General features: G+C 35.6%; 1 protein-coding gene across 1 annotated transcript in view; it reads right to left on the bottom strand.

Moving 5' to 3' along the window:
• Positions 1-25,528, bottom strand: part of HNF4G (hepatocyte nuclear factor 4 gamma) — a 134,588-nt gene that overhangs the window by 61,526 nt on the left and 47,534 nt on the right. The window contains exon 2 of the mRNA XM_061439039.1: positions 21,963-22,016. The gene's annotated coding sequence lies outside the window, so the exon portion shown is untranslated. The remainder of the gene's footprint in view (positions 1-21,962; positions 22,017-25,528) is intronic.

The raw sequence follows: 25,528 nt of genomic DNA, 5'->3' as shown, positions 1-25,528 counted from the left end.
TAAACTAAAATATATTTTTTTCATGTATTTGAGTGCATGTTTATTTATACATATTTTGAGTTAATGACATCTAAAATTTGGCCCTTTCAAACATTACATTTTACTACTATTCATATATTAAAAAAAATAATGACCATTTTTATGTTCTAGGCACTAATCTAGGCAATAACTTCAAGGATTAATAAGTCATAGTACCTGCACTTGATAAAATTGTTTCTAAATACATATGATTTATAATATTTTAATACATAATCTTTATTTATTACATTATTCAGTAAAAACAAATTTAATCTCTACTCAGTGGCAGTATTCTCACTGGTCACAAATTAAAGACCAATTTATGCAACTATAAAAATGCCTTATTAATGTTTGTCTTATTATTTTAGGCAATAAAAATGACTTAAATTTTCAGTTATCTGCCACATAATGTTTCCTTAGTCTCCCTCCACATTGTCAGCCCTGTGGGGGGATGAATGTATGTGTATCTGTACGTATGTGTGTGTGTGTGTGTGTGTGTGTGTGCATGTGTGCATATATTGGAAGGGTGAAAGAGAGGGAGAATGCTTTTTAACCACTCCCTGCAAAAACACTTTTTCTGACTTTATTGTGTTATTTATTTCATGTTGTCTGTTAATTTATTGAATAACCTCATTGCACTCTGTTTTTTCACAAAGGTTAAATATTTTATAAAACTCAGATTTTCCCAGTTTTTCCAACAAAGTATGAACTTGATAAATTTTCATAAATGAACTCAAAAGTTTATAACTGTTTAGTCAGCAGTCCTAAAATATATTATTACTTAAATATCAATACAGTGCTGCTCAGAGACCTCAGTCACATTTTTAAAATATCAATATAGTGATCGTAGATTATATTATTTAGCATTGATGACTATTCTGCATATTTGTTTAGAGTGGAAAATACAGCAACAGAGAAAATTAAAGAAAATGTACCTCCAATTACTTGGGACAAATTTTCAACTATTTCTTTTGGAAACAAATCACAATAAAAACATAATCGGGCTTCAAGAGATTAGTAGGCACAGTAAAGAATTTTTCTAATTTTTATTAACATCAGTGGGAAGTATATATGCTTCTTAAATGTTGTTTAAACAGGTGAAAAACACCATGAGGCTTATATAAATGGATTTTAAAGCCACTGTCGTTAAAATAGACATTACAAAATGTTAAGAATATATACAATTTTGAAAAATAGGAAACACAATTACTAAACAAAGATGAAGAAAATTTCACCCTAAACTGAAAATTATAAAGAGCAATTTTTTTTACATTTCAAATCAGCCTTTTTTTTTTTTAAATTACAATACTCAGTGTTAATAAAGATGTAGTAGAATGGACAATCTCTTATACTTCTGTTGGATATGCTCATTGATACAAACATTTTGCAAAGCTGCCTTTATAACATTTCTCTTAAATGACTCATTTTATGAGAAAGAAGGCCATTTCTAGAAACTCTTCAGGGTGGAGAAAACACGGCCTTCCTCTTTCTTCATGGGACATGAAAGAGTTCCCCTCGTACAGTTCAGTCCAACAGCTCCTTTCCCTCCAGATATTTACATTGCTTTCTCCTCTAAAATTTTTCAACGTAAGTCTTCTGGCCTATTCCAATGATGAGATTTCTCATTCAATCTCAAATTTCACTAAATATGTATTGTGTAAATAGTTAAACAAGGAAGCTGGCAGACTGAAGTGGCTCTATTGTTTGGATGACTTATCAAATCCTGTAAATGCCTCAATATGAAGAAATAAGAAACCTAAGGACAACCGATCACAAACAGCTATAGCCATAAAGCTTGGCTAAAAGCTATAGCCAAGCAAATGGCTGCCTTTATTTGCATCTTCTCTCCCCATTATCTCTGTCTTTCCCTAGCTCTCGCCTGTGTAGTGCTTCCAACCACTTCCGATCTGTTTTATTAGAGAACTGATTTTTGCTCAAATAAACTTAAAATTTTTATTATGCCTTAGTTTATCTTTTAACAATATAAGCAGAGGTAGATACACATTTTTCACACATTTTAATAATATATATATGAACATATATGTGTATATGTGTTTGAACATATACACATAAATATATATATATATATATAAATCATATTCCAACTCTGTTCCCTCATGCATCTCTTGCAGGCACTAAGTCAGACCTGTTTTTTGTGTCAAACCAGTCTTGTTCCAAGAACCATCCCTTTCCTCACCTCCAAAAGGCAAGAGGCAGAGACTACTTAGGATGGGTGGTTCTTCTCTTTTTTCCAGAGAATTCACCTTCATTGCTTATGAGTTGAAGCTAGAAATGTCTTTGTGGCCTTCCTCATATGGTTCCTGTGAGGATAGGTTAGACCATTCTGAAAGTCAGCTGGGGTTGGCAGAAAAGTAACAAACTTCAGGGGGACTCTGACAAATCTCTACAAAATGAGACTCATCTCATAAGATTGTTTTGAAGAATTAGCAAAATAAATTATGTGAAAGTTTTATGTACTCTATGAAGTAGCATGGTAAAGTGAAAGTGAAGTTGCTCAATCGTGTCCAACTCTTTGCTACCCTGTGGATTGTAGCCTACCAGGCTCCTCCATCCATGGGATTCTCTAGGCAAGAATACTGGAGTGGGTTGCCATTTCCTTTTCCAGGTGATCTTCCCGACCCAGGGATCGAACCTGGGTCTCCTGCATTGCAAGCAGACGCTTTACCCTCTGAGACACCAGGAAAGGCCTGTTATTATTAGGTGAGAATTGGATATATATATACACACACACACACACACACATATACACACACACATATATAATGAAGGGACAATAAAAGAATCTTCTTGACCCTGTGTGTTTTCAGCTGGGACAGAGATTAGCATCTAATCTCAGATGTTAGTGATTCAAACTATCAATGCTGTAAAAATTTAGAAAGAGAAGAAACAAGTAGGTGGGAACAATAGGGACAGATTGAGGGGGAGGTGACACTCCAGATAGGTCTTGAAACATTGGAAATAACATTAAGTGAGCATTTCAAACCAAAAGTAGAGTATGAAAATAAGTACAGAAAACTCCTTTGAAAGGCGAGTTCCTTCAGTGGGCAGGAAAAGAATGAAACCAGTTCATAACAATACATGTTGGTATAACGCAGGTGGTTTTATACCAATGTTGAATATTCATTGAAAGGACTGATATGCCAAAGCTGAAGCTCCAAAACTTTGGCCACCTGATGAAAAGAACTGACTCACTGGAAAAGACCCTGATGCTGGGAAAGATTGAAGGCGGAAGAGGAAATGGTGAAGGACAGGGAAGCCTGGTGTGCTTCAGTCCATAGCGTCACAGAGAGTGGAACACAACGCAGTGACTGAACAATAACAGCAAATAAAGCAATGGACAAGAAAATCAGCACTGCCCTGGGGCAAACCTTTCTTGGAGAGGATGTCATTGAAACAGGTGTAAATGTCTGGCCATATGACTTCATTTGTCTAAAGCTGCTCACGGGTTTCCAACTTTGCTCTTCCTGGGCCATCTCTTTCCCATTGCTGCCTTCCTCTGCTTGGAAATCCTCAGAATGGATCTAAACATTTGTCTCCTAACAGATTTACATCTCCATTTCATTGAGAATTACAGTTATCTTAGAAGTATTTTTTCACACTCCTCAAATCTCTATAATTAGGAGCAACTGCCTAAAAGATGTTACGGTCTTTATGTACAGTTGTAAACTGCATATTTTCTATATTCTCAACACATATCTATTGGGATTATATAAAAATGTAAACATCATAAAATTAAGTTCTTTAGCAAAGCTTATATATCAGTAATGTCACAACCATTAGAGAACCATTCAAATGTGCTCATGCTAAGACTCTATGTTGTCATTTATTGTTTCAATAACCCTTTGATGATGTAATTTTTTATTATTTGTTTTGTAGTAGAAATTGTTATTCACAAGGACTAAGATACTTTCCTCAGTCACAGAACTCATCAGTGGCAAAGATATGATTGAAAAGCTTATACTCTTTAAACATAAATGAATTTTAAAGAAGGGATGAAATGAGTAGCATTTGGATTTCCAAATTATAAATGGTGCTATAATAACTCCATCCTTAATTTACGAAGTGTAAACTGGTCCTGTGTCCACTAATGTAGAAAGCCGGGGGAGGAAAGGGAGAAACTCATTAAGTACAGACCTCTTTCTGTTGAGTATTTTCGCACGTGTCTGTGTGTAGTTTCAGTCAGCTTGTGACTGTAGACAGTCACAATCTTCAAATTCCTTTGTTTGCTGGACACAGAAGTGTCTCTTATTATCTAAATTATAATCATTAACAATCTTACAGTTCACAAACTCACAAAAGAAAATCTAAAAGAGAAGAGTTAAGAAAAAGAAAGCATTGGCAATTTTTTTCAGAACACTGAAATGTACTCTACTACATTAGTGCAAGTGAATTAAATATGTGCATGTGCTCTGATAAGCAATTTTTATGAAAGGAACCTGTTTCCTCCATCATTAAACAAACATTCTTCCAATACTTTATAAACTTTTTAGTTTGAAAAAGTGCTAATTAATCGTTCAGTGCTGGGCTCCAAACTGCCATCCTGTCTAGTGCTCAGTATGGAACACGGGTTTGTAAGCTTTTAAGACACTTTGCAGGGACTGTATAAGAAACAGGAATGACAAAAGGCATAATTGTAATATGGGTAGAAAAAATCAGGTTTGCAGTATAAGACAGGAAGAAAAGGAGTGTGGTGAGAAGGTTGTGGTCAGTATATACATTGAGACTTTCCAATATATACGAGACCTTAGGAATCAAAAGCAAGTCAGGCAAGAAGAAAAGGGGTCTTTACAAAATGTCCAAGCAATAAATAATTTACAAAGCAATTTAGAAACCTCAGCAGTCACCACTTACAAGGCAGTGGTAGGGAATGGAGTCTATATTTGTAAAGAGTGGAATCAATACAAAGAGTACGCTGTCAGTTTTTCTATAGTGTCAAAATCTCAGACTGGCTGCATCCGCGGGTGCTCCCATGGAAACAATTTCCAAAAGTGTAACTATTGAGTGACATGCTGCATGGATTAAACGATTTACTTTAATTCCTGAACCGGATATTGAAAGACCGATAGCCCAAAAGGAATGCTAGACATCCTGAGGACAAAGCAACCTATAATAACAGTGTGATTTTGGAATGTTTTATACTTAAGAAAACCCCAGTGCCACAGCAAGTTCCATTGAGAACAAGAAGTAAAAATGAGAAGTGTCCATGATAGACTTTAAATATTTGGTTACCAGGAGGATCATTCACAATGTTGAGAGGTCTGATTAAACAGATTTATTGGTCAACTTTCCAGTTTGTAAGTCATCAGATAAAATGGTGATTAGATCTTAGAACTGCAATGAGCTGTCTTAACTGTTCCCTTTCCGTTTGCACTTATGTGATAAAGATCTAGTAAAAATTTTTGGAGAGTCTTATCAAGCTCAAACAGGGTCCTAGCACTAAATAATTAGGTATAAGAAGGACTAATTTCATTAAGTCGGAAGGCAATAAAATGAAATTGACTGTAAGTATAAAGCAATGGAAAGCTTCAGAGAGTAGTGTAGCAGGAAAACACTTCATCTCTGGCAATGAAGTAGGTTTAAAAGAGATGACTCTCCCAACCTCACTACTGAGTGACTTTGATTTTTTTTAATGAGAACGTGAGTTCAGTTTACCTCTAGTCCCTTCCAGCTCTAACAATTCATTATTATTAACATCAATTACAGATACCACACATATCTCTGTGAGGTATGTGTAAATGTTTGATCTTAAATTGAAAGGCACTGAATTATTGGGATTAAAAAACTAAGATGTAAATAAAAGAATGGGCTTCCCTGGTGGCTTAGACAGTAAAGAAACTGCCGGCAATGCAGGAGACCTGGGTGCGATCCCTGCGTTGGGAAGATCCTCTGGAGGAGGGCATGGTAACCCACTCCAGTATTCTTGTCTGGAGAATCCCTGTGGACAGAGGAGCCTGGTGGGCTATAGTCTAAGGGGTCACAAAGAATAGGACACGAATGAATGACTGAGCACACACAAATATAAGAATAAGTTTTGTTATTATTTTTTTAGCTTTTCCAGATCAGATTCTATCACTTAGGAACAGTCATATACATTTATAAGGTGGAAGAGACTCAGAAGCTTCACTGTTTCTGCAGCAGTAGCAGGTAAATAAATGCTTAGGCATCACCATATAGGAGGTAGTTTTGTGAGCCCTTTGTTCTTTGCATGAAATACCTTTCCGCTTCAAATTCATAAAGTGTTTTCTGATTTTCTGACCGAAGCACAGATGACAATGTCTTTTATATTTTGTTAACACACAGAAAATGTCATAACACCTATGTTCATTTCAACGTTTGAGGAAGCAGAATCAGAAAGGATATCAAAGACATTGAGGTAAAGACTATTAAGCTTGTCTGATCTGAGACTTCCCTAGTAGTGGTCCAGTGGTTAAGATTCTGTCCTTCCAATGCAGGGGGCATGAGTTTGATCCCTGGTCTGGGATCTAAGATCCACATGCCAAGCAGCGAAAAAAAGAAAAACTGGCTGATCCATACTGCTCTCATTTGAATCTCAGTTTTCTCATCTGTAAAATTAAAAATTTTGTATATTAATCCCAAAGACCCTTAATGTTTCAAAACACTAAGATTGTGTGATTTTTAAGTTTACTGTTCAAAATGTCCAATTGTATTATATGACAGTGGCAATTTGATACATGGCTTCTATTCTTAAGGAATCAATCTATCAATACTTGTAGAGAGAAAAATTGGTAAGGATAATTAGCATGAATAGTGAGAAATGAAAGTATTCTAACTCCAGTCACTTCTGAAATTCAGAGGAAAATTCCTAATTAAAGATTTGGATGATCATGATATTAATAGTAGATCTAAGCTGGGCTTTACAGAGTAAATAGATTCTGACTGGTGGACAAAAGAGGACTTTGGGGTTGAAAGGATGTGTGGGCCATGTGATTGGATTTGAAAAATGGGACTATATTATAGAGAGTTTAGATGTTAAGACAGAAATTTTCAGATTTGTTTCCAGGCATGATTGGAAGCCATGAAAGATTTTTTTTTAAGTAGATAAGTGATATGTCTACAAATCAAATGGCACATAAAAATATATATCAATCCTGGACGTCTTAAATGTAGCAGGTCCTGAAAGCAAGAACATGTTATAAATTTTAATAATATAACAAAATTTTAAAAAATGGGTGATCCACACATACAATTATATGTAAAAGGACAATCCATCTGTGAGTTGGCAAAAGGAGACTGTCCCACCCAAGGTTAAGTATTATCGTGAAGGAAATTAAAGTTTGTAAAAGTGTGAGATGTAAAAAGTGTGAAAATTATTATTCAGGAAAGAGTGAGTAAACAAAACAAAACAAAACAAAAATGGGATATCAGGTTTTTCCATTTGTTAAATTGTTGAGATGTTAAGTGGGATTATGAAATTACTCACTTTTGAATTCACCTTCAGAGAGTGAATTTTCAAAATCAACTTTAAAATTTTAAGCCACAAAAGGTTTTTAAAGTTTTGTTTGTTGTTTGCTTGACTTGGGTCAGGTTCTATTCACAACGGTATGGATAAGCTGTATGGTTGATTCTGCAAATGAACCACAGTAAATTATCACTAATTTAACTAAAGTAAAAATGCTATTAGACAAGGATGACTATTTTCATGTATTTTGTCTTCCATCTCAAGGCTTAGCTCTACTATATACTTAACAAAAGTTCAATATACATATGATCAATGAGGGAAAAAAAGATGGCCAAAGTAGGTTATTAAAATATAATAAGATGTATTGTCAAGGCTCAGGGAGAAAGCATGTTGGAATCTTTGCAAAAGGGACAATGGAAGTTACACTTAATGACATGTAGAGAATTTTAGGAAAAATAATGGAGCAAAGGCTGGTCCTAGAGAGAATATCAAAAAAAAAAAAAGGATCATCAGATTCATTTGTAACATCAAGGCCAAGAAGTCCAATGTGACGGTGAAGAAACAACAGCTAGACATTAGGAATCCAGTTAAAATAGAGGCTGTCCATTCATTCGTTTATTCATAAGATTGGCAATAAGCCATGAAAAAAATAGGTCCTGTATAATCACTTTGTGTCATATCTGATGCTTTTGATCTAAGGCATGATGGGCAGCTGGAGCAGATCTATGGGGAGGTAGCTGTGACAACTTTTAGAATCTACGTGTAGGCAGCATGACTTAATTCTATGCCTATCAAATGTTGCATCCCAATAAAGAAGATGTGGTACATAAATATAATGGAATACTGCTGCTGCTGCTGCTAAGTCACTTCAGTTGTGTCCGAATACTACTCAGCTATAAAAAGAAAGAAATAATGCCATTTTCAGAAACATGGATGCAACTAGAGATTATCATACTGAGTGAAGTAAGTCAGAAAGAAAGACAAATTCCATATGATATCACTTACATGTGGAATCCAAAATATGGCACAAATTAACATATCTAAAAAACAGAAATAGACCCACAGACCTAGAGAACTGACTTGTGATGATCAAGGGATGGGGGTGGGGCAGGGGAGGGAGATGGAGAGGGATGGACTGGGAGTTTGGGATTAGTAGATGCAACCTATTAATATTACATTTAGAATAGATAATTAACAAGTTCCTACTGTATAGCACAGGGAACCCTACCCAAGTAGGGTTGACTTGGGTCAGGTTCTATTCACAACGGTATGGATAAGCTGTATGGTTGATTCTGCAAATGAACCACAGTAAATTATCTCTAATTTAGCTATAAACCATAACAGAAAAGAATGTATATATGTGTATAACTGAATCACTTTGTTTTTCAGCAGAAATCAGCACAACATTGTAAATCAACTATAATAAAAAATAAGTTAAAAGTTTTTTTTTTTTTAATGTTTCATCCCAAGGTACTTGACACTGTTCTATCAAAAGTATGTAATAAACTAGGTTGTCTGAGCCTGGTGTTATTCAGAGTCCTGGCTCATTTGTACCAACTTCAAAGGCAGGGATAATCAAGGGAGCAATCAGAAGAGAATTTTTTTCAAAAGGTACGATGAAAACTACAGAGATAAGTGTTACCTTGGTGAATTTCAGGAAAAATAATTCACTTTTGAAAACCAAGTTTATCTTAAATACAAACGGTAAGAAATAAAACATGTATCTTTAAAACTGGATGCTATAAATTTGATAGCTGGCAGTATCTGTGATGGAAAACAATAGAAAGAATGAAAGACATATATAGAAAGAAATATGCCCAATCAGCTCAAAACCTGAATAGTTCTATGATATAGACCTAATGTGGCTTCCTGTTTTGCAGTCATGGATTTTTACAAAGAATTTCTAGTTAAAATTTTAAAACAGTATTTTAGAGATTTGACTTTGTATTAAATTATCTGGAAAAGTTAATCAATTGCTAATTATATGCCAATTCACAACATGGTTATAACTTTGTAGTGCAGAGAACTCTGATCCTTCTCTTTCACGGTCTATTTATCCAATGAAAACTCTTTGGGATTGAATGTCAAAAGATCTTGACTTGAGAACTATCTCCACCATTCAGGGATGAGTGGATTTTAATAACTGCTTTCCTTTTTACAGAAAATGATAAAAACAGTGTAGAAAATCTGAAAAATGTAAGACTGCAAAACAAAAACTTCTGCAGTTCTAATGCTGTATTTATTTTTATATATTTTTTAAAATTTAAAATGCTTGTAAATTCATTATTATTAATAAGTTAATATAAAGTTGGTGATATTTCACTATCTTTGACCTACAAGTATGAACATTTAATACTGTTCAACAAGATACAGTAGACTTATTAGTTATATTAAGCACATCATTTTCATCATTTGTGTCTAAGAGCGTGGGCACTATATTCCAAGACATCAGGTTTTGATTTGAGCTGTTCACTGACTTGCTATACAACTTTGGACAATTTTCTCTAAGATTTAGTTTCCTTATTCATAAAATGTGATAGAGATGGCCGTCACTTCGTAAGTTTTGTGAAGAATCTTACAGGGATTAGGTAAACATTCCTTAGCACTGTACCTTGCATTCCTTCCTTCATTCATTCACTCATTTCTTCAACAAATGTCTGCTGAGTTCATACCATGTCCCAGTCGCTGTACTAGGCATTGAGAAATAAGGCTGATGCAGTTCCTGCTCAAATGAATCTTCTAGTCTATTAAGGAAGACATTCAAAAGATTCTACAAAGTGATTGTCACCATAATAAGCATTAAAGTGTTAGGAGAAGATATAACTGGGGTACACATCTGGTCTGAAGTGACCCTGAGGATCAGCAAATGCTTTCCTGAGAAAATAACATTTAATCCAGAACCTGAAGGAACAGTAGTCAAGCAGAGAGATGAATCAGGACAATTCAGAGAGGGCCCTGAGATGGATAGAAGCTTTGTGCAGTGGAGTATTCAGGTTTGGGATTCAGAGATATGTTTCTATAATTACAGTCATACATATTATCCCTTTGTATATCTTGCTTTTATTCACATTATTAACCTATGAACATTCTCTATGTTATTAGAAAACATGATTTGTAATAGTTGTTTAATGCTCATCATGAAGATAATAAACTTAACTATTTTCCTATTAATCATCTGATTTAAGTTCCTTGTATTTTTTAAAGAAATGTTAAGCTAAAAGCTCCTATTTACTTCAGATTATTTTCTAACAATGACATATCGGGTCAAAGGGAAAATACTGTCAATTTTGCCAAAATTTAATTTCTTTAAAACAGTAAACATTCACATATTGAAAAGTAGCCATTCACTTGGTTTCCTTAACTTGACTCTTTGTTAACGTTAGTTTTGAGTCTTTAATAATATCTGTATAACAATAATATTAATAATAGGGTTATGATAATCCATTGAAGTATTTCATATGAAAGTGTCATCTGTATAGAAATGTGTACTAAGAGGTTATTCTGTTCATCAGTGTTGTTAATTATTATTGAACAAGTATATTAACACAGAAATAATCATTCTAAGCAACTATGACTAATAATACTTATTAAGATCTTGGACTATTTAATCCTGCAATAGATGTCATTAAGATAAAATTTTAATGCAAATATCTGATCTATACTTAGTTTTAAAAATATTATCTACTTTCTATTTAAATACAATCACTTTCCTTAGTTTTAAAGAAAGTAGATCTATCATTGATAAACCCAGCTTTACATCAATGATATTGAACTTTAGTGAAAAGCAGCAGACTACATGCTTTTTAGAGAGAATAAAAGATGAGTGACCTGAACGGTTTAGACTGTGAGGCCACTTGGTGAGACGCAGGGGGCAGTGTAACAAAGGCTGAGGAAGGAAATGGGTGAACCGAAAGTGTCTGAGCAGGGAGGGGCCTCGCACCAGCCAGAACTTCCGTGGGCAAAAGAGGTGGATAGTTTTAACAAGAGAACACCTCTGCTTACTTTGTTAACAAGAGTGTTCAAAGGAAAGGTGCTAAACTCTGAGCCATCAAAACCACTTCAAGAATTACATTTGTGTCGGAAAGAGAAAATGAACTTGTCTTGACTAAGAATTAGGGAAATTTGTATCTGTTCTAATTGAAATAAAGGAATAAATATTTTAATCCCTTAACACACTATGTTTAGAAACATAATCAATTTCATACTTATTCTAGTAAAATGTTAACATGATAAACAATTGAAATGTTATCATTTTATCATAACATAGCATTTCAAATTTGGGGTTATAACAGCCTGTGCCTGTTTGGTTCACATGTCATTGAGTCAGAAGTGTTCTGTCATCCCTCCTGAATGCCCAGTCACTACTGAACACTCTGCTACTTAGTCAAAAACAGAAAAAGCAATCAGATTAAAATTATAACTAGAATATGAAAAATCAATTGGGAATAACTTCAAACAGGAAATAATAATAAAATGATGATCTAAATCTGTTAGAAATACTGTCACTCTTACAGAGAGAATTAAAATATGAGCGTTTCAAACCGTATAGTTTAAAATTCAAACGTTTTTGATGGGAAACAGAAAGAATGATCACTAGCACAGCAATATCTAAAAGAATATAAACTTACCAGCATTCTCATGTATTTAGCAAGCACATAAGGCGCTCAGAAAAAGCAGCAAAAAGGAAAACAGCTCTAATATATATTATCTCTTTCAAGATTAACACAAGAAGGTCACTTTAAAACCCTCCCAAATTTCCAGATGAGACTTCTGATTTCCTCTAGGCAAGTGGCTAATTTGTCTGCTTTTTAATAACTACAGTACAACTGTGAAATTTCCCCTAATCTCTTTGTTCTGGAAGGCATTTACATCACACTGTAGAGCATCAAATAGGGAATTCTGAGGTTAAGATTTTACCTTTGAAGGTACCCACTTACAAATTGATCATCTTGAAAATATTGTCACATTGATTGCTCTTTGAGAGTCCAGTTTGTTCTAGTTTTTAATCAATATCATATTTTTAGTCAAGTCTATATAAAAAGGCTGTCTGAACATGTCCAACTAGATTCACTAAACTTTACTCAAAAATTTAGTGATTTTATTCAAAAATTACATGAACAAAGGTGCAAGTAAACAGACCGGGTTCATGTTAGGCGGTGAAAACCCGAGTACGTGTGCGATTCAGAGGCATAGAAAGTGGATATCACATGCTTTTTGTGGTTCTGGCACTTTTTGGTTTTTATTTTTGGATGTTTCCAAAAGTTAAAATTTTCATGAAAAATTCAGAGGTACAATTTTTATCAAAAAATAAATAACATGGAGCTTACATTTCCCTGCGGACAGTCTCCGGGAAATCCCATTAAGGCTGTGTGTTGTGTGTGTGTGTTTAGTCTCAGTCATATCCGACTCTTTCGTCACTTCATGGACTGTAGCTCAGCAGGCTCCTCTCCATGGGATTTTTCAGGCAGGAATGCTGGAGTGGGTTGCCGCTTCCCTCTCCAGGGGATATTCCTGACTCAGGGATCAAACCCACATCTCCTGTGTCTCCAGCATTTCAGACGATTCTTTACCTGCTGAGCCATAAGGCTATGCTCCCATAATGGTACATGTGCTCTCCAGAGGTGCTCTCTCATTGCGTCATTAGCTTCTACCCACTCCCGTACTCCAGCTAGTCCCTATCGGAATAAGAGATGGCAACTCTTCAAATATATAAAAATCATGATATAATGAGGAACAGGTATATACCTCAATGACAATGCTAACATACTGTTATTGAAAATCCAAGGAAGGAGAGCTTTTCCTGGCTATCACAGAGACATCCATGGAGTTGGACCTTGAAGAAAGTGGAATTGTGACTGTGGGAAGGGGGCAGATGGGCATTCCCTCTGCAAAAGCCTGGAATGCAAGGCAGTGGTGATCTGTGTGTTTGATTCTAGCAGAGGAATTGAAACAAATGAATCATAAAAAATGTTACAGGTGGGAGGAATTCCAGATGTAATCTAATCCAGGAGCTTTTCAAATCTTTACCTTCTGGAAATATTTTCCAAGGTAATTTCAAGCATGTAACCATAGGTAAAATACAGTTTTTAGGAGACTTTAGGAGACTAAAGCACTTTAGGAGACTAAAGCACTCCTGATCTGTAGAACTTGGCAGAACATGGAAAATCAACAGCCTAATTCCATTCCCCATGAGAAAGGAGATCCAGAGAAATGAAGTAACTCAATCAAGTTCATTACAAGGTTTTGAGAACAAGAGTCCTTAACTTACTTTGCAGTGATGTGTATAACTCGACGAATTACCTCAGCTATATTTTCCGGCAGAGTTCAGGAAAAATAAGGTAAAATATTATTCAAATATCATACTTCAATACAAAAAAATTAATAATGATGGACAGTTTTTACATTCACCTGAATTTTGTTTTTATTTTTTTTAATTTTATTTTTAAACTTTACATAATTGTATTAGTTTTGCCAAATATCAAAATGAATCCATCACAGGTATACATGTGCTCCCCATCCTGAACCCTCCTCCCTCCTCCCTCCCCATACCATCCCTCTGGGTCGTCCCAGTGCACTAGCCCCAAGCATCCAGTATCGTGCATTGAACCTGGACTGGCATCTCGTTTCATACATGATATTTTACATGTTTCAATGCCATTCTCCCAAATCTTCCCACCCTCTCCCTCTCCCACAGAGTCCATAAGCCTGTTCCATACATCAGTGTCTCTTTTGCTGTCTCGTACACAGGGTTATTGTTATCATCTTTCTAAATTCCATATATATGCATTAGTATACTGTATTGGTGCTTTTCCTTCTGGCTTACTTCACTCTCTATAATAGGCTCCAGTTTCATCCACCTCATTAGAACTGATTCAAATGAATTCTTTTTAATGGCTGAGTAATACTCCATTGTGTATATGTACCACAGCTTTCTTATCCATTCATCTGCTGATGGACATCTAGGTTGCTTCCATGTCCTGGCTATTATAAACAGTGCTGCGATGAACATTGGGGTACACGTGTCTCTTTCCCTTCTGGTTTCCTCAGTGTGTATGCCCAGCAGTGGGATTGCTGGATCATAAGGCAGTTCTATTTCCAGTTTTTTAAGGAATCTCCACACTGTTCTCCATAGTGGCTGTACTAGTTTGCATTCCCACCAACAGTGTAAGAGGGTTCCCTTTTCTCCACACCCTCTCCAACATTTATTATTTGTAGACTTTTGGATCGCAGCCATTCTGACTGGTATGAAATGGTACCTCATAGTGGTCTTGATTTGCATTTCTCTGATAATGAGTGACCTGAATTTTGTTTTATTTTAAATCTACCTTATAATCCACTCTTGATTTGATTGCTGAAAATGATTTTTTAATATAAAAGTGAAAATCAGACAGAAGGCCTATACTTGCTTTCACGCTGCAGGATTTGGCCTGTTTTGCTGTTTGAAATTTTCAACATTCATTCTAGGAGGCTCCATCATGGTTGCACAGCTGAGTAATCAAAATGTGGTGCTGTGCTCAAAGAAGTAGAGATTATTTTCCCCAAACTTAAATTTCACTATACATATATGATACTTATCAATTAACCTAGGAAAGCATTGTGTTGTCATTAATTGTGGAAAATCACTTTTTATTATTTAGATTAATAAAGTAAAAAATGCCTTATTTATTACTTAGATCAATGGACAGCAAGGAGATCAAACCAGTCAATCCTCAAGGAAATCAACTCTGAATATTCATTGGAAGGATTGATGCTGAAGCTGAAGCTCCAACACTGTGGGCACCTAATAAGAGACAACTCATGAGAAAAGACCCTGATGCTGGGAAAGATTAAGGACAGGGAGGAGAAGGGGGAGACAGAGGATGAGATGGTTGGATGGCATCAGCGAATTAATGGACATGAGTTTGAGCAAGCTCCGGGAGTCGGTGATGGATAGAGAAGCCTGCTGTGCTGCAGTCCACAGGGTTGCAAAGAGTCAGACAGGACTGAGTGACTGAACAACAAGACAGTTAAGCATGCATTCACTAGAAATTACACTGTTTTCAAATTCCACAGTATTTTTGCAAAACTAAAACTCTTATCTAAGCACACACACAAAAAAAAACCTAAAAAGAATATTAGGAATTGAAAAGAGTATTTTAATGTTTTTCAGTTTATTATAATATGTTCTTTTACATCTGCATCCATGATAGTTAAGCAAATATAGACTATTTGTCATATTTTTTTTGTTATCCAGTTTCTGAATCAAAATATTCATTCAACAAAAAAGTACTCATACACGTACAAATATTTCTTTACACAAAACATACACATACCTAAAGTCATTAAAAACAAGTGATGGAGCCTCGTTGATGACATAGGCTGGTAATATTTTTTAGACCGATCTTATCTCTATTATTTACTGTGGGGTCAATAAATGTACAGCTCTAAACAATCTCCTGAAGTTCAAATTCTGGTTCCACCACTTGTGTGACTCAGGGAAATAGACCCAAATTCTTTTTGCCTCTATCTCTCCCTGTATACGAAAGGAACAACATCCAAATATAACTAAGCAGTAATATGTTAACACATGTGTACTGCTTAGTACGGTGGCTGACATCTTTAAAACAGGGTGAGTTATTACTATTAGTCTGAAACTATAGACAATGAAAAATTTGTACATGTTCTTTCAAAGGTTCTTCTTTCTGGATGTTTAGAAGAACATCCAGACAGTCTACATGAATTACAAAACTGTAAAGAATGTAGATTAAAAAAAATCTTAAATGCTTAAACCACCATACAATGCTGTTTTCCCCCTCCTTGCTTTCTTAGAGGAGGAAAATCTGCTGAATTTCTGACACCTCTTGAAATATAATCTTTAGGTTACAGTAGAATTGTGTTATCTGGATAAAAGAGACAGAAAGTATCAGAAACTGCTGGAAAGTCTCCACAGAAGAGACTACTAAAACATTATCCTCTTCTAAAGACAGAGCACCTGATTCTATACAGTTTGCATTTGAAAACTGCATCATCAGTGAAATATGCAAGAAAAAAAACGGCTTGACTTCATCCAACGTAGCCTGCTTTTTAGGTGCATGAATCTGCTGACTGTTCAATCATTTCTATTTCTTTTAGGTAAAAACAATCATTTACCTTCATTCATGAGAAAAGCTGGGAGATATAATCTAAGAGGTGGACTTATCTGCTAATAGGGGTTGTAGCTTGGAAAGAGACAATTTAGAGAGTTGCATTTGAGAGGAGAATATTGTGCTTAACAGACACTGAGGGATAATTCTGTGCTGCGCATTTTGCAAGGCCTTTTTCTTATTTAATCCTAACCAGATTTTATACAGTGATGGGTTATTATCCATTGTTTTACAAATAAGAAAACAGACTCAAAAAGGTACAGTAACTTGAGGAAAGACATAGACTATTCACAATACTAAGATCCTAACCTAAATTTATCTGGTACCAAAATGGATTCTCACATCACCACACCACATTTGGAAATCCTAGAGTCTAATAAGCCACATTCTTTAATTTTTAGAGTGAATTCATAGCTCCTGCATTCCCAGACTCAGCATCCAGCTCTTGCTTAGCTATGAGTTTCACTGTCTTCATTGAAAGAAACATATATGTTAGAAACTCCACTGTGTAAGACCTGGATTTTGGAATCCATACCACAACAAGTTTTAAAACCTTAGAATGCCTGGGGAAGTCTCAGTGGACCTCTAATATCCATGAATCCCTTAAAAGATTTTCATCCTTTGTCCTCAGAATCATTTGAATTTCAATATATATTTATGTAAACTCATGAACCATCAGAACATCTTTTAATAATTTTTATAGCAGTGCAAATGGTTATACAAATCAAAATGCAAGGTCTAATGGAATCATGAACCCTCAGTTTGGTTTCATTTAACTTGGATATTGATCATATTTTGAACATTTATATACTCAGAAAATTATTTTTCTTTCTTGAATATCCATTGCCTTTCTGCCCCATGTACATTATGTTTCCAAATTCAGTCAAGTAGATTAACTGTTTTTCAATTTTTACACATACAAAGAGACTTGACTTGAAGGATTTGATTCTAAATATATATAATGCAATAGGACATCCCCTGGTGGCACAGTGATAAAAAAAAAAACCCACCTGGCAACGCGTCTCAATGCAGGAGATGCAAGAGATGTGGGTTCGATTACTGGGTTGGGAAGGTCCTCTGGAGGAGGAATCCACCCTGGTATTCTTGCCTGGGAAATCTCATGGCAGAGGAGCCTGACAGGCTACAGTCCATGGAATAGCAAATAATTGCCCGTGACTGAGCAACTGAACATCCACATGTGCATACATAAAGAAATTTACAATAGTAATAGTACTTCTCTTCTCCACAGTGTGATTTTAACAAACGTTTTAGCACTGAAAGTCCCCGGTTCAAAACATTAACCTAAAAATCTTTTCAAAATGTAAAGGCTGGCTTTGACCTCAAGGAACATATGCACATATCAAGTCAGGTGGCTTCCTTTTCAATTTCAGGACAATCTAAAAAGACAAAATCTATGAGATTCTTGAAGTTTAACCTGGCAAACAGTTCTGTTTTACCTTACAAACCCTAAAAAGGTGTTATCAGCAAAACTGACAAGGTGTTGATAAAGCCAGTAGATTTGAGGAGGGGCGCACAGAGTCAGACACAACTAATGTGACTTAGCAGCAGCAGCAGCAGCAATTAACTTATAGCTAAATACAAAGTCTTTAATTTCATTTTGAAATAGATAGGTCAAATCATCAAGCACTACATTAAATAAAACTTTTATGTTTAGTTTTCAAACTAAATCGGCTCATGAATATTAGAAATATTAATACTTTGGTGAAAAAGGTTAAAGTGTTAGTTGCTCAGTCGTGTTACTTGTGACATGCCACTTGTGTTATGTATTAACACTTTGGTGGGGGTCACTTACTCCTCGCCCATTATGTTTCTGTGAAACTGAATTTGTCTCTTTATCGCAGGCCAGGAGAAGAGGTGAAGGGACTTAACTGGTAGGCAAATTTGGGAAGAATAATCAGGGGTGTATAACCCCAATCATGCCCTCTTTTGGGGGGAGCAAGCTGCCTACAAGTTTCCATAGAGGGTCACACAGAAAGGAATTCCTACTATCTGAATTCTTGATAAATTATGACATGAATAAATCACAGTATATATAAAACAGCAAAGACAAATTTAAAAAAGTATGCTTCAATATGTTATCTTCTCACAAATCCTAAAACACATAACCAGGTTAATTTTGCCAATGAGTTCAGCCTAACAAGTGTAAAAAATCCATAAGCCCAATATTGATGTTGATAGTAAGATATATACTCAAACTCAGAAGCTGAAAAATTTGCATTAGAAACTAAAAGTAAATTAGAAAGTCGCACACAAAGCACCAGCTATATATGCTTAACACATATTTTAGTTTCTAGTCTACAGTTTATTGTAAATGAAAAATAAGACTGGGAACTGGGTATTACCTTCTTGGCACTTTACAATAAAAACAATAAATGAATAAATAAAAAACCTCATTGAAGCTGTAGGCTTCCAGTGCTCATCAATATAACTGATCCATGAGCCATTAGTGGGTCATAAAATATGAAAGCTCAATAAAATAATCATAATCTCATATGTTTATTTAGTTCTGAGACTTAAATGATGGACCTTTGTACCTGACCATGCCTAGAGACAGTTTCATTATATATACACACACACACAAATGCACACACAAACATGCTTATGCTCATGTCTCTCTTTCTCTTAATTGTGTAAACTCACATACACACATCTTCATGGGACATCTATAAATACATCATAGCTTTTCTTTCATAAACAACAAAGGGATGTTGTTTAGTTTTCTTTTAAAAATAAATGGTTTAATTTTTATGGATTTTATTTGTTTAATTTTATGGATTTAATTTTTAAATGGATGCTATTTAAATCATAATGTATAATTCTTGACCTCTGAATTGACTCTGAATGGCAGATAAACCCACATGAAAAAGAAAGGTTCATCTTAGGTGAACACACTTTGACGCCTTACATTTCTAGTACCTGAACTTGTTTCAACATTATCAAGTTCTTTTAACTAGGTTTTCAGGACATGAAATCCAAGATTTTCATACGATAACTCAGTCTTCTTTCTACCTTCCTGACACACAGCATGGTATATATAATTATAATTTCTCAAGTAACAGAAGAGTTTAAGACAAGTTGAGGGTGAATCAGGACATGCTTCTTACAAAGAAAATTAAATATCTTTACACACTTAAAAGATGTCTCTTTTTAGTAACACAAAATTAATAGGCTAATGCCACATAGTGATTTAAACTGTTTTCCCTGGCTAATCTTCAACTCATAAAAAGCAATGTTTATTGACTGTCTTTCTTCAAGTTTCTCTTATCCACAAGCAGTAACTGCTCCCATCCCTTCTGGTCTTAATCATTAGATTTCAGAAAAAAAGAATTATCTTCCTTCACAGGTAATCTCTTTCACTAGAATTTTGGTTCTTCTTTGGATTCATTTCTAATCTATATCTAGAAGCCTTCTCTGTTGACTCACCCTAGTTGACCACAAAGATTTTCATCTCCTCCCTACCTTAACAAAAACTTTGTAACTCTATTATCCTACCTTTTTGTCCTTAATATTTTTTTTTTCCTCAGACAGAGGTTCTAAGAAATTGTTTACTATTTGGGTTCCCTTTAATCATCACCCACTCACTCGTTTTTAACCTCTTTCCACCCTAGTCATGCCAAGAAACTTTTCCTTTACGGTTGTGCCACAATTTCCTTAGCCTGTGCTGACTTTTTTACACAGTCCTCAATCTGGTCTTCCCAATTGCAATTCAATTTATTCTTATCTGATAGATTAATCTTTCTAATGTATAGTTTGGTAAAATCTTCTTAATGTTGAGACAGTGGAGGACAGAAGATTCTTAATGATTTTTCAATAGCTAAAGACCCAGGAATTGATGCTTTTGAACTGATCATGTTGGAGAAAACTCTTGAGAGTCCCTTGGACTACAAGGAGCTCAAACCAGTCAACCCTAAAGGAGATCAGCCCTCAACCCTGAATATTCACTGGAAGGACTGATGCTGAAGCTGAAACTAATACTTTGGCCACCCGATGCAAGGAACTGACTCCATGGAAAAAGCCCTGATCCTGGGGAAGATTGAAGGCAGAAGGAGAAGGGGACGACAGAGGATCAGATAGTTGGATGACATCACTGACTCGATGGATATGAATTTGAGCAAAGCTCCAGTGATTGGTGATGGACAGGGAAGCCTGGTATGCTGCAGTCCATGGGGTCGCAAAGAATCAGACACAACTGAGCAACTGAACTGAACTGAACTGAAAGAACCAGGTGTATGTTTCTTCCCCTAAATAAGCTTTATCATGATTAACTATTCTTAACACTTCTGTTTAGCAAAACCATTAAAATTCTATAAAGCATTCACGTATCTTCCTCAAACTTTACCATCCCTTTTGTGTAAGACAGTATCTTTCTTTTTTTTTTTTTCTAATTTTATTTTATTTTTAAACTTTACATAATTGTATTAGTTTTGCCAAATATCCAAATGAATCCGCAACAGGTATACATGTGTTCCCCATCCTGAACCCTCCTCCCTCCTCCCTCCCCATACCATCCCTCTGGGCCGTCCCAGTGCACCAGCCCCAAGCATCCAGCATCGTGCATCGAACCTGGACTGGCAACTCGTTTCCTACATGATATTTTACATGTTTCATTGCCATTCTCCCAAATCTTCCCACCCTCTCCCTCTCCCACAGAGTCCATAAGACTGTTCTATACATCAGTGTCTCTTTTGCTGTCTCGTACACCGGTATCTTTCAAACATCTTTAACTATGATCTACAGTGAGACATACATTTTAAGTTGTGACCAAGTATCCACAAAATTATACACATGTACTTTATATCAGTATCACATAAATCTACACAATTTTCAGGACATAATGACACTCTGTAACTTTGTATAGGTAAATCATGATCCATTAAACTTATTTCATCACCCAGTAATGAAGTGCAACCCACTGTTTAAACACCCTGGTCTAGATCATCTAAATCTGTTCTCTTTTTCTAGATTTGATTCAGTTGTATACTTCATTAAGCCATTCATTCATTCCATTCAAGAAGACAAGTAGTAATCCCAGTTGGAAGTCAGGCATTTCTGTATGCACTGGAAACAAAATGACAATGACTTTCAAACAAGCCCCCCTCACCCCACCTCAGGGAGTTGGCCATGTCCACCCTCAAAGGATAACAAAGTATTATCTATTCTAACCATTTCACAGCTATATCATGTGCCTTTATATTTCCTCATCTTTTATTTCTAAATTCCATCTCCACAAGTAGACAGTGATATCCTCCAAGAGAAGAATTTTAATTATGAATATTGCCTTCTGGACCATCACAAGGTAAGGGGAACAATACAGTAAGGGCAAAAAAACCACTGAGTGCAATCCTTAGCTCATCACTTACCAATCTGCAAGTTCAGGCCAGTCACTCAACTTCTCTCAAATGCAGTTTTCTCATCTGTAAAATGAGAGGGTGGAGCCACATAAGCAGTTTTCAAATTTTACTGCACAAAATCTCCAGGACTCAGTGGAGATTCCAAAGTGTGACAATAAAGGGTCTTTACTCAGAAGAGAGGATCCCTGTCTCCTGCCTCAAGTAGAGCTTACAATTTTGTTTTAAAAAGAGTCTTAATGCTTTAAAAGAAAAGTCAGTTTGCTAAACCCCAAGATTTTGCAATCATGTGCTCATCTTGTCCATAGTTCAAGGAAGAATAAGGTAGGAAGAAAAGAGGGACTGCAGGAGGGAGAGAGGAAAGAAGAGAAAATAGTTTTAACAGAGGGTGAACTACTATGTTTCAGGAACTATGTTAGGATTGGCATAAATGCTACCTTATTTTTTTCTATTCAACAATTTCACAAGGTAGGGATTTATTAGGCCCCTTTTGCACACAAGGAAAATGAAGTTCAGAAAGGTCAGAAAACTTGATCAGGTACCTAATATAGAAACAGTGAGGCCAGAATCTATTCTTCTTCCATCATTTCAAGTTTCCCTTAAAGGAAGCTAACACAGATATTACATTTGTTTTTTAAGTGTTTTAAAAACTTTCTTTAGATTTCATCTGACTGGATCCTCACAACTTTGAGGAATATACTTCAGCATTATCCTTATTTTGCCAATTAGGAAATCATGCTTCAGAGGAATGAAAGTGATCTGCTTAAAACTGAATTCAACAGGGGCGAAGATGGAATGAAATAGCTGAATTCATATTCTGTGCTCTTTCCATACACCAAATTGCCTCCTTTAAAAGAAACAGAAATAGGGAAACAATAAGAGGGAAGGAGGCAGAAAGGATGGGACAGGTGGAGAATTACAATTCCACTGCTTACTTAAGATGGCTAGTGAATCAGATAATTTAATGGAAAGCACCTTGAAAAATCTGAAACACTGTATCAATGTGTCATCTTTATTAACTATTCGTACAATGTGCATTAAAGATGACATTTTATATGTTGGTAAAACTCCATGTGGTAATTGCAAATATATAAGAGCTATGTAATGAATTAATTACTTAGACATACAATAGAAACTCATATAAAATAGGGACAATCTGACACTCTCGAGATTATGATACAAGAATTGGTTACCTATGCTTGCTTTCTGTTCATGATATACAGTCCATACTGGCAGTAGAATAATTCAAATTTTCAATTTTTCTTGGATTTCATCACAAACTCAATCAAAGCATGAAAGTCAGTATTTTAATATCCTTGCACCATGTGAAAAATAATAGCATGCTCTACTACCTGAACTCTTAGAGCATTTTTTATTTTGATTGTCTTCCCATTATACTGAGAGACTGTCAGGACTTTATCAGGAAGATCATCCAAACAAACTAGAACATTATTAAGGTTCCAGCAGCGCAGTAACTCACTGAATGTATGAGTGATTAAAAGCCATACAGTTGTGACAAGGACCATAAGGAGATCAGACAAAGACGCTACATGTCTTTAAAAGGGGAAAAAAAAAAAAAAAAAAAGAGGACTAGAATGATTTAACCCCTTGTCTCGTCTACCAGTACTAAAGCTGCAGTATTATTTGATCAATATTTAAAGCCTTGTGTGACTTGATTCCTTACAGCAAACAATTTCCAAAGGTCAAAACAGGAAAATACAATTAGCACAGAATCACAGCATACCTACTGGCTTGTCGAGTTGCCAGCATTCCAAAAATCATATTTAACATATAACATGATGCTGTGACATTAGTAAAACATTACTGCCTTTGTAATTTATCACTGACTACAGTTACACTTTTTTATTTCATTGAATTATTTGTACTTAGAAATATATTCCCATTTCATTTGACATTCAGAAAACTATGAACTAAATACTTCCTACTTGCCAGACATTGCATTGTTCATGGGAAATACGGTGGAAACTGAGAATAGATGCTCTTTGGAGGAATGAACAATTCAGGGTAAGAGAGAAAGAGCTAAATTAATTTTTAAAATAGAATATAATTGAAAAAATGCCTATGCCATATAGTTAAGTAAACCAATCTTTAAAAACAAACACAGTACCAAAATGTTAACTGTATTTTCTTAAGCAGAGAATGGTGATTGTTACAGACTTTATTTTTTTCTTTACATTATATATGTCACTTTATTTTTATAGAGTCTTTTTTCTTAATACTTTTATAATCTAAAGTAAAGAATCCAAGAAAGAAATTCTTTAATGGATATTTGGGTAGAATGCTATGAAAAGCCCAGAAGACCCGTGACTGTGAGTCAGGCAAAGCCTGAGGGCAGAAGTGACATATAAACTGGTTCTGGAAGGTGAATTGGGGTTTACTAAGTAGAGGAGACAGTAGATGATGGTCAAGGACATGAGAGAATCATCCAGAAGGTTTAGAAGTCAGTATTCCACATAGTTTGAGTGGCAGATAGAGAGGAGGTGGAAGCTGGAGGTTCCCCAGGTAAGAGATCAAATTCTAAAGAGCTGTATGTATGCAGATGCTATCCTAGAAACCTTCAGATTTCGGTCAATGCAGAGCCAGGGTCCTAGCAGTTGAGGCCTCCAAATGTGGGACACTCCCAGATTCTTTTCTGTAAGGTGCTTTGGGCACCAAACATCTGTGAGGAAAAACTCTTGATTAAAGATGAAAACTTCGAATGGAGTAAAAATGGAGTGAGGGGATTTGAAAGGTGCACTGAGTTGGAACCAACAGAATCTGTTCACCAGGGATGCTAAAGAAGAAAAACTTGAAGATCACAGAGAGATCTGGTGATGGGAAATTAAAGAGCAACATAATTAATATAAGTGAAGAACTGATGAAATAATAGCGCATACTGAGGATAAGGTCTCTGAAGAATATTGGCTGGACAATTTGAAACACAGATCTTATATTCATGAGGCAGTCTGAAGACCTTTCCCATTTAATTTTCACCACTACTAAGGTAAAGTGACTAACTAAGGGCTTCCCTGGTGGCTCAGCAGTAAAGAATCCACCTGCCAAGGCAGGAGACACGGGTTCAGTCTCTGGGTTGGAAAGATACCCTGGATAAGGAAATGGCAACCCATTCCAGTATTCTTGCCTGGAAAATTACACGGTCAGAGAACACTGGCGGGCTACAGTCCACAGGGTTTACAAAAGAGTCGGACACGATTTAGTTACTAAACAACAAAGAAAATAAGTAACACTTTTAATCTTGTAAGTGAAACTCTTTAAAAATTCTTGTGAAGTTTCTGATAACAGCAAAACAAACAAAAAGGCATATGCATCAAGAATACTTGTATTTCTATTCATATACTTGCCTCCTGATATAAATTGGATTATTGTCCCAATTATTCGGTTTCTTACACTAGGATCTTACACCCTGTGCTGTTTAATTTTACAGTGCCTCCCACTGTGGGGGAGATATACTTCCTCACCCCACTCATGTTGGACTTGGCCATGCAATTGCTTTGACTAATAGAATCTTAGTGGACATAGTGTAACAGAAACTTTAACTGATGGCATGGCTTGGCTTG

Source organism: Bos javanicus, chromosome 14 (assembly GCF_032452875.1).
Source record: "Bos javanicus breed banteng chromosome 14, ARS-OSU_banteng_1.0, whole genome shotgun sequence".
Taxonomy (NCBI): domain Eukaryota; kingdom Metazoa; phylum Chordata; class Mammalia; order Artiodactyla; family Bovidae; genus Bos; species Bos javanicus.
Note: the sequence above shows the minus strand (reverse complement) of the source record. Positions and strands in the feature narration are given on the sequence as shown.